Source organism: Suricata suricatta, chromosome 7 (assembly GCF_006229205.1).
Source record: "Suricata suricatta isolate VVHF042 chromosome 7, meerkat_22Aug2017_6uvM2_HiC, whole genome shotgun sequence".
In the NCBI taxonomy this organism is placed as follows: Eukaryota; Metazoa; Chordata; class Mammalia; order Carnivora; family Herpestidae; genus Suricata; species Suricata suricatta.
Genome location: NC_043706.1, coordinates 65,386,555 through 65,398,155, shown reverse-complemented (window position 1 = coordinate 65,398,155; position 11,601 = coordinate 65,386,555). Strand labels below are relative to the sequence as shown.

Here is an 11,601-nt window from a genome sequence, read left to right as displayed (position 1 = left end):
ATATTACATATAATCACATTTTCTTTATCCTTTCATTTATCAATGGCATTTAGGTTGTTTCCATGTCTAGACAATTAAGGATAATGCTGCAGTGAACATAGAAGTACAGATATCTTTTTGACATAGTGATTTTGCTTCACTTTGAAATATAGCTGTGGTTTTTTGTTTTTGTTTTTGTTTTTTAAGTTTATATTGCTAAGAGTATATTGAGCTTCTGGTATTTGTAGGTTGATAGTTTTTGTTAAATTTGGAAGTATTTTTGGTATTATTTCTTCAAGGAATTTTTCTGCTTCAATCTCTGTCCCCTCTGGGATTTCACTTACATTTTAATTTATTTTTTACATTTTATTTGAATCCAAGCTAGTTAACATATTCACTTACATTTTAGACCTTTTGATTTGTCTTACAAGTCACACAGATGCTCATAATTATAGTCATCATTTTTTCTTTCTGTTTTTAAGTTTATTGATTTTTTTCTTCTGCAATGTCTAATCTTCTGTTAAAACTAGCCAATAAAATTTTCATTTCAGATATTATATTCTTGAATTCCAGAATTGATTATTTTTGTAAAGTTTCAATTTTTCTATTGAGATTTCCCTTGTCGTTACACCCATAGCTCATCTTGTCCTGAATCCATAAATACATTTATAAAAACTGCTTTAAAATCCTTGTCTGAGAGATAAAACCCAAATATTGCCATTCCTGAGTCTGTTTCAGTCTCTGGTTTTTTGTTTGTTTGTTTGTTTTCTGCCTGTGGTAACGTTTTCATGCTTCTTTGTATGCCTAGAAATTTAATATTTCTTATTGGTCATTATGACTGGTACATCATTTTGAGCCCAGATTTTCTCTTCCTTTCAAGAAGATTGGGTTTTTTACTCAATTTACTTGCCAAATAAACTTAACACTTTTGAGGCTTATTTTTAATTTTTTTAAATGTTTATTTATTTTTGAGAGAGAGAGACAGAGTGTGAGCAGGAGAGGGGCAGAGAAACACAGACTCTGAAGCAGGCTCCAGGCTCCCAGCTGGCTGCACAGAGTCCCATGCAGGCCTTGAACTCATAAACCGTGAGATCATGACCTGAGCTGAAGCTGGATGATTAACTGACTGGGCCACCCAAGTGATCTTGAGGCTTATTTTTAAATGTGATTAGGGCAGATACAGAGTAGCCTTTGCTCTAGAGCTTAAGCAATCCGACTCGTAGCGTGTGGACTTGTGATCTCAATTAAATGCCTAAGCTGTCCAGTGACGTTTCTCCACTCTGATAGTTGAATTCTATCATCTCTTGACTATGCAAACTTCCAGAATTTTCATTCAGGTCTCAGCTCTCCAGTAGTTGATTTCTGTCAGGCCTTGCACTATCTTATCTTTTATTAGTATTTGCTCCAAATCTTAAGGAGTCTTTGATGCATATTTCTAGAGCTCATTCTCTATATAACTCCTTTTCTAGCACCCTACTCCACAAATTACAGCCTCAGCAGACTTGAACTCCAATCCATTTTCTCAGAAGCAGTGCAACCTCTGCATTTTAATTGGCCTCCACCTGTCTCTGCTATAGTCTGGGATTTGCTTCCAAGGGAAAGTTCAGGTAAATGTGTGGTTCATTCACCCTGCATGTTTCTTTTAGGAGTAAATATCCTGTGCTCTAGTTGTTGAACATCTTATTTATATCAACAACTAATTTGTACATTTTGTCCAGTTGCATAGTTTTTGTTTGTTTGTTTTGGTTTTTTTTTTTTTAATGCTGTGAGGGCTAATTTGGAAACAGTTACAATGTCATGAGCAGAAGAGGAAGTTGCTTTTACATTTTTAATTTCTAAGAAATAAAAGAAATTGTTGAATGGCATATTTTTCTTTCTTCATATCTTATTATCCCAAGTTCTTTTTATTTTTGTCATCACTGTCTTCATGTTAGAGACTTTTCTTTAAATATCTGGTTATCTTTGGCCATCTGCTCATGTTAAATGATAAGGCAGGGCAAGATTATTTGAAGTTCGGAATGCGTATGGAGAACTAGTCAACAGGTGAACTTTATTTCAGGACCATCTAGCAGGATCTGATATCAGGACTTTTTTTTTTTTTACAAGAGAACAAATCAATACCTTTATTTATTTACTTTTCAGTTAGTTTAAATCCTTGAAGGGTACGGCAGCACACGGATTCTGTGGCCAATGGCTTTAGCAGGAAGGTTGCTTCAGAATTTGGCAGGAACCATGTCACTGCTTCCATGAGCACGAGTTACTTTTCCCCGGATTACTCTGGTTTTATTGGGTTTGCCACCAGGAGTCACTGTGTTGTTTTTTGCTTTGTACACATAAGCACATCTCTGGCCTAGATAGAACTCAGTTTCATCTCTGGCATAAACACCTTCAATTTTAAGAAGAGCTGTGTGCTCCTCTGGTCCCGAAGACCCCGCTTATAGCTAGCACAAATGGCTTTGGACCACAGTCTTCCAGATAGATTTGTCGTTTCAGGAGTCCTGTTCCCAGCAGGCCTGCACAGGCTCCAAGATGGCAGAAAGAGTTGATATCAGGATTTTTGATTACTTTCTTTGCGGCTAGAGGAAATCCTCTATTCTCTTGGGAATAGGGGTCAAAGGTCTCATTATTCACCAAGTTATCTTTCACTTGATCATTTTGTTTCAGTACCTAGTTCCTGAGTTCAACTCTCTATGGTTAATTTTCAAGAGAGCAAGTATTCAGTTTATCTTCCAGGGTTGGGGAGAGGATAGTAGCTTGGATGTTGAGAGAGGTATTGGAGGTGGGATAAAGGGGTTTTCTATAGCGTTTTGATCTTTCAAGGTCCATCTGTACCAACTCGGACTTTCAAATGTAATGGATGCTTCAGTTTTCCAAGCGTTGCTGAGATCCTACAGTCTCTTTCTGAATTTCCCTTATGTTGGCTTAGTTTTAGTATTCTCAGGTTTGTGAAGTCAATTATCGTTCATCCATCTGCTTTCCAGCCTCCAAAATGTTGTTGCTATGACTTTTTTTTACATATCCTCTCTTTCCTTATGGTTAAAAAAATCTGCTTACTGTCATTTTAGTGAGGTTTCAGAAAGGAGAGACAATAAATTGTATATTTTCAATCTGCTGTATTTAATTGGATGCCTGTGTTCAAGATTTTTAAGTCTACAAATGTCACACAATGAGGATTAAATATTTCTGTGGCATCCTCAACCCAATCCTTGATCTATCTGCATTATGGCAAGACTTTTCTTAAAACTTCCATATGGTGATGATTTTGTGAGTTTTCATCAAATATAACATTGATTTCTTGGGGTGCCTGTGTGCTCGATTGATTAAGTGTCCAACTCTTGACCTCAGCTCAGGTCTTGATGTCAGGGTCATGAGTTCAAGCCCCACATTGGGCTCCATGCTAGACGTGAAGCCTACTTTAAGAAGATATATATGTTTTTCTCACACACATATATGTATGTGTAATATATGCATTAATATTGATTTCTTAAATCTGAGTTGATATTTTAAAAAGAAGAAAAATATTATTTTTAAGGCTATTTATTTTGAGAGAGGAAGAGAGGAAGAAACAGAGAGAGAGAACAAATGGGGTAGGGGCAGAGAGAGAGGGAGAGAGAGAATCCCAAGTAGGCTCCCCATTGTCACTCCCAAACCCTATGTGGGACTCGATCCCACAAACTGTGATATCATGACCTTAATCAAAATCAAGAGTTGATACTTAACTGACTGAACCATCCAAGCACCTCTGGAAAATATTTTTGACTCTAAAAAAGACAAACAGGCCTATAGCTCCCCTTGAAGTCTATCCACGGACCTGAGGCTCTAAGCATTAATTCTTTTATATATACAGAGACACTCTTTGATGTCACAGAGCAATCACTTCAAGATATGAAACATTTTAATAGAGGAAATATAGATTTCTGAATTCCTTGCTTTATTTATTGTTAACATTAAGACAGCTTTTACAGAGTGTAGGTCACTTGGAAGGTCAGTTTTGATAATGGTCAATAATAATTATTTTAGGATTAATACTTTACCCATCTTTTTTTAAAAATAATTTTATGCAGTTGATACCACCCAAAGCAACCTACATATCCAGTGCAATTCCTACCAAAATAGCACCAGCATTCTTCACAGAGCTAGAACAAACAGTCCTAGAATTTATATGGAACCAGAAAAGATCCCAAAACACCAAAGCATTCCTGAAAAAGAAATCAAACCTGGAGGCATCAAAATTCTGGGCTTCAAGCTGTATCACAAAGTTGTAGTCATCAAGACAGTATGGTACTGGCACAAAAGCAGACACACAGATCAATGGAACAGAATAGAGAACCCAGAAATGTACCCACAAACGTATAGCTAACTAATCTTTGACAAAGCAGGAAACACTATCCAGTGGAAAAAAGATAGTTTCTTTAGCAAGTGGTGTTTGGAAAACTGGACAGAGACTTACAAAAGAATGAACCTGGACTACTTTCTTATACCATACACAAAAATAAATTCAAAATGGGTGAAAAACCTAAACATAAGACAGGAAGCCAACAAAATCCTAGAGGAGAAAGCAGGCAAAAACCTCTTTGACCCTGGCTGCAGCAACTTCTTACTCAACACGTCTCCAGAGGCAAGGGAAACAAAAGCAAAGATGAACTAGTGGGATCTCATAAAAATAAAAGGCTTCTGCACAGCGAAGGAAACAATAAGCAAAACTAAAAGAATGGGAGAAGATATTTGCAAATGACACATCAGATAAAGGGTTAGTATCCAAAATCTATAAAGAACTTATCAAACTCAACACCCAGAAAACAAAAAGTCCAATGAGGGAATGGGCAAAAGATATGAATAGACACATTTCCAAAAAAGACATCCAGATGGCCAACTGACACATGAAAAAATGCTCAACATCACTTATCATCAGGGAAGTACAAATCAAAACCACAATGAAATACTACTTCATACCAGTCAGAATGGCTAAAATTAATAACTCAGGCAACAACAGATGTTGGCAAGGATGTGGAGAAAAAGGAACTCTTTTGCACTGCTGGGAAGAATGCAAACTGGTGTAGCCATTCTGGAAAACAGTGTGGAGCTTTCTCAAAAAATTAAAGATAGAACTACCCTACCACCCAGTAATTGCACTACCAGGTATTTGTCCAAAGGATACAGGTGTGCTGTTTCAAAGGGGCACCCCGCACTCTCATGTTTATAGCCATGCTATCACCAATAGCTGAAATATGGAAAGAGCCAAAATGTCCATCACCAAATGAATGGATAAAGAAGATGTGGTATATATACAATGGAGTATTACTAGGCAATCAAAAAGAAGGAAATCTTGCCACTTGCAACAACATGGATGGAACTAGAGTATATTATGCTAAGCAAAATTAGAGAAAGACAAATATCTTATGACTTCACTCATATGTGGAATTTAAGATCCAAAACAGATGAACATAAGGGAAGGGAAGCAAAAATAACATAAAAACAGAAAGGGGGACAAAACATAAGAGACTCTTAAATAGAGAAAACAAACTGAAGGTTGCAGGAGGTGTTGTGGGTGGGAGGATGGATTAAATGGGCAAGGGGCCTTAAGAAAGACACTTGCTGGGATGAGCACCGGGTGTTACGTGTAGGAGATGAATCACTGGAGTCTACTCCTGAAATCATTATTGCACTATCATAATTGCACTAATTAATTTGGATGTACATTAAATGTATATAATAATTTTATGCAAATAATGTCATTGGTATGCAAGCATATTAAATTATATAATGTCTTTAAAAATGTTACTAAGTTCTGTTTATGCTTTAAGTTACTTTTGGACATATTAAAACTGGTTAATCAAGAATGCATAAAATAATCAGAATTACTAGGAAATTGTAAGCAAAATGTTAAGAATAATTCCTGTCTAGGAGCACCTGGGTGGCTCAGTCAATTGAGCATCAGACTCTTGATTTTGGCTTAGGTCAGGATCTCAGATTGTGAGTTCAAGCCTCGCATTGGGCTCTGCATTGACAGCACAGAGCTTGCTTAGATTTTTCTCTCTCCTTCCCTCTCTTCCCCTCCACTCCAATAAAGTCAATAAAATCTTCCTTCCATCCTTCCACACTCATCTTTTTTGCTCTTGTAATTATTTACTAAATACTAAAGAAGTATTTTCTTTAGGACTAAATTAGGTGCTGTAGGAGATTAAAAAGAACTTTAAAATATGTTAATGAGTTTAATAAAGTATATTTTTTGCTACAATGTTTGTGTTTATGGTTTGTTTGTCTTTATTTAACCAGCATTGATGTTTCAAATTAGCTGAATTTTTTTTTAAAAGGAGAGGTTGCTCTGGGCATCTGTACAGCTCAGTGAGTTAAGAGTCTGACTTCAGACACTTAACATATATCTGTATATATGCTATTATCTTATGAGGGAGGTAGAGCAGTAGAGGAACCACTTGTATATTTGTTCCAGTGAATATTTCTTGATATAATTTGCCTATTTGTCTATAAGGCTGTTAGGCTTCTTACTGTTTTATAATAGAGATGCAAATACAAATATTTAGTCATTTTTTAGTGATATGGACTGCAAATATCCCCCCCCAATGTATCTTTGCTTATGGTGACTTTAATATGCTATACTTTAGATTTTTTAAAAAGTGGTTGAATTTATAAATCTTTTGTTTTTTGGTTTCTGGGTTTGTGTCAAGTTTAGAAAGACTTTCTGGAATACTGATTTATCTTTGCATCCCTGGAGTAATCCACACCTCATAGCAGTGTGTTTTTCCTTTACTGTGCTACTGGGTTCTCTTTGCCAACTGTGTGCTTAGCATTTTGGATTGAATTTATGAATAATACAATCCTATAGTTTTCTTCTTTGTGCAATCTTGGTTAAGTTTTAATACCAATATTGTGTTTGATTCATCAAAAACAATGGTAAGTTTTCCATGTCTGTGTGTAAGAGGACTTCAGCTATCTCCATTCAGACCTCAGTCTACTTTCTAATTAAGTTCATTCCAGTTCATCTTTTAACCTAGGCAAAAGATCCTGTGGACAAAGTATCCCTGATGGGAGCTGAAACTTATCCCCTCAATCAATAAAGACTCTGCCTAATTGATCCCAAGATAATGATGGACCTGACCTTTACTGCCTAACTGCCCACCCACCTTTGTCCCACATTTCCCTTACATAAACCCAGAAGTGTTTTCAGTGCTTTGGAGTCAGACCGCTGTTTTCCTGCTGTTGACCTCACTGAAATAAATTCCTTTCTTGTTTCACCACCACTGTCTACCTTTGGATTTTGTGAGCAACAAGTGGCTGAATCTGGTCTACTTGGAACCCTCCTCAGGTGCTCTTCTTGTACCCTTGAGTCCTGGTTACGTAAGCTCTGGAACAATTTAATAATATTGGAATAATCTATTCTTTAAAGATTTGGTAGCAACAGGGCTTTTTTTGTTTGTTTTTGTGTTTACTTTTGTCTTTTTGATGAGAGTTCTCTTTAAAAGTTTTTCACCCCTATGATCATTGGGTTTTTTTTTAGATTTTCTATTTCTGGAATCTGTTTTGGTAAATTTTACTGTCTTAGAAAATTATGCATTTTATCTACTTTTCAAAATATTTGATATGAACAAATTAGCCTCAAGATTATTTAAATTTCTTTTTTATCTGTGATTATTTTTTCCTGTTATATTTTTTATATTTATGCTTTCTTCCATCTTTTTTCTTATTAAATTGGCCAATAGTTTATTAGTCAATAGTTTTTGGTTTATTATTGTCTTATCTCTTTCTAGAGCTCTCTTTTCTTTGTTTTGTAGTCTTGCCTAATAGAAACTATTATTTTGTCACAACTCAAGGGGTTTGTTGCTTGGGAAGGCATCAAATTTAACACAACCCAAGGAAATGTTGAAAGTAAAGAATTACTTGTTGAAATTAAGGAGACAGGAAGATAGCTCTCAAAGCATTGCCTCCCTGTGGGGTTAGTACAGGAAACTTTTATTCAGTGTTTTCGGGGGCAGGGAGCTGTTCAGGGACTTCATTAAATTGCACATGTATAGCATGTTAAGGTGCTAGCACATACATCATATGTTCAAAAAATGGCAGGAAATTCCACCCATAGGAGGAAATCTTAGTATTATAATGAGCTAAAGGTTCTTTCAGGGCAACAGCGGGTGGGGTGGTTCTGACCAAGTCCTTAGCTCTTACCCAGGTTAAAAGGTCTTGGGAAGGGGGCTATCAGGTGAGACACCTAACAAGGGATTCCTCGGTGAAACACCTAGTTGGGCGTGTTTTTGGATGGCACTATTGGTTCCTCAAAATAAAACCCTTCCCTGCTTTTGTCCTTTCCCTTCCTACCTTCTGCTGACAGTTTTCAGCCCTCTTATTTGAGTAACTTCCTGTTGCATCCTTGCTAAAAATTTCAGTATATTTTAAAATTTTTGGCAAAATGCCTTATAATTTTCATATGCCTCATGGGATATTTTCTGAATACTCCTCATCTGCACTTTCAGGGCTCCTGGTTCGTTCTTAGTAGACCATGTGACTCTTGAGCTCAAGGTTATGAGTTCAAGCTTCACACTGGGCACAGAGCTTACTTTAAAATAAAATAAAAATCTTAGTAAAATGTTGTATCATAATTTTCATATGCTCCTGGCAATATTTTCTGAGTAATCCTCATCTGCTTCCTTTGGTTTATTTATTTATTTTTAAAATATTTATTTATTTAGAGAGAGAGTATACCTGTGCACACACAAGTTGGGTTGTGGCAGACAGAGAGGGAGAGGGATAATCCCAAGCAGGCTCCATGCTGTCAGCACAGTCTGTTGCTGGGCTTGATCTCAGGAACCATGAGATCATGACCTGATCTGAATTCAAGGGTCAGATGCTTAACAGACTGAGCTGTCCAGGCATCCCGCATCTGCCCATTTTACTGTTCATTTTTTCCCCATTTCCCTTTGTGATATAACATGAATGAATTATGTTTTGCTTTTTTTATTTTTTATCTGTGAGACAAATGAAATTTTCTAGGTCCAGATTTTGCTGGAGGCTGCTGGGAAGCAAAAATTTCAATCCCCTTCAAGGTCCTTCTAGCTGAACTAAGAATCAAATTGACATGAGACAGATTAAGAGGAAAAATAAAATTTAATACCTACTTATGAGAAACCCACAATGACACAGAAATTCCAAACATAGGCAAAATGAGGTATATATATGTTATAATGAACTAAGAAGAGGTGAGGGCTCTGGGTCTTCAAAGGGGAAAAATGCACAATTCAGGAAAAATGAAAATGAGTAACTGTTTGGTAAACAAATGTTTTCTGGGCTACTTAGAAACCGTGGACAAAGAGAAGACTTTGATCAAACAGGCCTTGCTACGTTCCTACCTGTCTACCATATGCAATTCATATCATACGGTACTTCTCTATGGTGATAGCTCTCTTCCTGGAGCAAGTCTTCTATCTAAAATTTTTTAGGCAGTTGTAGGGGTGATCAAGAGCTTTTCCTGAACCTGCTGTGGTTTGATTGCTTTTTAACTGAAAATAATCTTCATGCCAAAGTGGCCCAACTTGGGGTGGCATGCACATGGCCCCCAACAATGTCTGTGTGAAAAGGCATCAAAAGCATCTTCCTGCCTGCCTGCCTGCCTGCATTCCTGCCCTCCTGCTGATGAGGGACTCCAAGGCAAGCTGAGGGCCGAGCACAAGCTAGCACAACCCCTTCCCACTCCCCCCCCCCCCACGTGGGCTATGTGTGATGTATTCCTCAGGCCCTCCTGGCTGCCCAAGAACAAAGGAAAGGACAGAAAACAAGTAGGTAAACTGATAGAGTCTCCAATAGTTTACAAATATCTTAGTAATATTACAAAAAAGAGCTATCTTACCAATAGTCTAATCTCCAGAAACTCCCTACTATCTTAAAGATAATGCATTGTTAGAGGAAAAAACAACCTTAGCTTGACAATACCTAGGTCTCCAGTAATTAGTAATTTCTAAATAGTAATTAGTAATTTCCCTTTAGCATATGGAAATCCCTTTAAGAAACATCCTCCTGACTTTACTGCCCTCAACTCCACAGTACACAAGCAGTCACTCTTCACAACCCCAGTGCATCTTTTTCTACTCAAGAGTCCTGTCCTGTGCTTTAATAAAATCCCCTTTTTGCACCAAAGACTTCTTTAAGAATTATTTCTTGGCTGCCAGCTCCAAACCCCCACCAAAAACACCCCAAAACCCCATTGCTGCCTTCCTGTCTTTTTTCCTCCCTCCCTTCCAGTTCCACTAGCACAGGGGCAGACTCCTTCCTACAAATTTGGTTTGTCTGTCCTACTCATCATTTAGCACTTCCTTTTCTGTTTTTTGGAACACAAGGAATGATCTTGTTACCAGACCATATATGCTATGTTTCCTGTTTTTGACAGGATTTCAGTTTTATACTGTGTATCTATGCTGGTTCATTTTGTGTGTCAACTTGACTGGGTCATGAGATGCCCAGATATTTGATCAAACATTATTCTGGGTGTTTCTGTGAGGATATTTTTGGATGAGATTAACATTTAAATGATAGACCTTGCCTAAAGTAGTTTGCCCTCCTATTTTAAGTGAATCTCATCCAATCAGTGGGAGGCCTGAATTGAACAAAAAGGCTAACTCCACCCAGGCAGGAGAATTTTTCCTGCCTGACTGTCTTTGGACTCTAACTAAAGCATTTTCTTGGGTCTGGAGTTTGCAGGCCTTTGGACAGGAATTATATGATAGGAGAAGATAGGATTCAGTAGGCAGAGAGGGAAAGATTATGACCTGAGGTCGCTGGGTGGGGAAAAAAACCTATTTTGGAAAAATGCTGGGAGTGTCTGACCACAGCAAAACCCCTCAGGCTTAAGGTTCCTCTTAAGAGTGTAACAGACTCCACCTACTCCCCCTCAGGTTTCCCCTCAGAAGTTTGACAAAGACCTAGGTATGCCATAGTCTGCCCCTCAGACAATGGAAATGAGCCAATCAGGAATGGACAACCCAACACCTAGATATATCAAGCCAATGAGGGTAGAACCTGAGAAGGAACAAAGGGGAAGGGGGAAGGTTGACCAGAACCTTATAAAACAAAGACCCTTGCCAATAGTCCTGGGGGATTCACCTTCAAATGCCCCCTCTCTGTAAAGAGAGATTTTCTACTATTCTTACTTTCTAATCTTTTTAAAAAATTTTTAAACATTTATTTATTTTTGAGAGACAGAGAGAGCAGAGAGAAGAGAGGGAGACACAGAATCTGAAGCAGGCTTCAGGCTCTGAGCTGTCAGCCCAGAGCCTGACGTGGGGCTCAAACTCATGAACTGTGAGATCATGACCTGAGCCAGAGTGGGATACTTAATTGACTGAGCCACCCAGGCGCCCCATCTTACTTTCTAATATTATACTCTAATAAATTTTTTCCTGCTGCTCAGTTTGTGTCTACCTCTTCATTATTCAAAGCGCTGAGACAACACTGGGTATTGTGGTAAAAAAAATCCTGCAACAATTATACCACCTCTCCTGATTCTTGGGTCTTTAGATTCAGACTGAAACTAAACCACCAGCTCTTTGGGCCTCCAACTCTCCGATTCACCCAACAGATCTTAAGACTTGTCAGTCTTCACAAAAAAAAAAAAAAAAAAAA

At 37.6% G+C, this 11,601-nt stretch overlaps 1 pseudogene; it reads right to left on the bottom strand.

Moving 5' to 3' along the window:
* Nucleotides 1-2,098: 2,098 nt before the first annotated feature.
* LOC115295262 lies at nucleotides 2,099-8,357 on the bottom strand (annotated as a pseudogene).
* Between the last annotated feature and the right edge of the window lie 3,244 nt (nucleotides 8,358-11,601).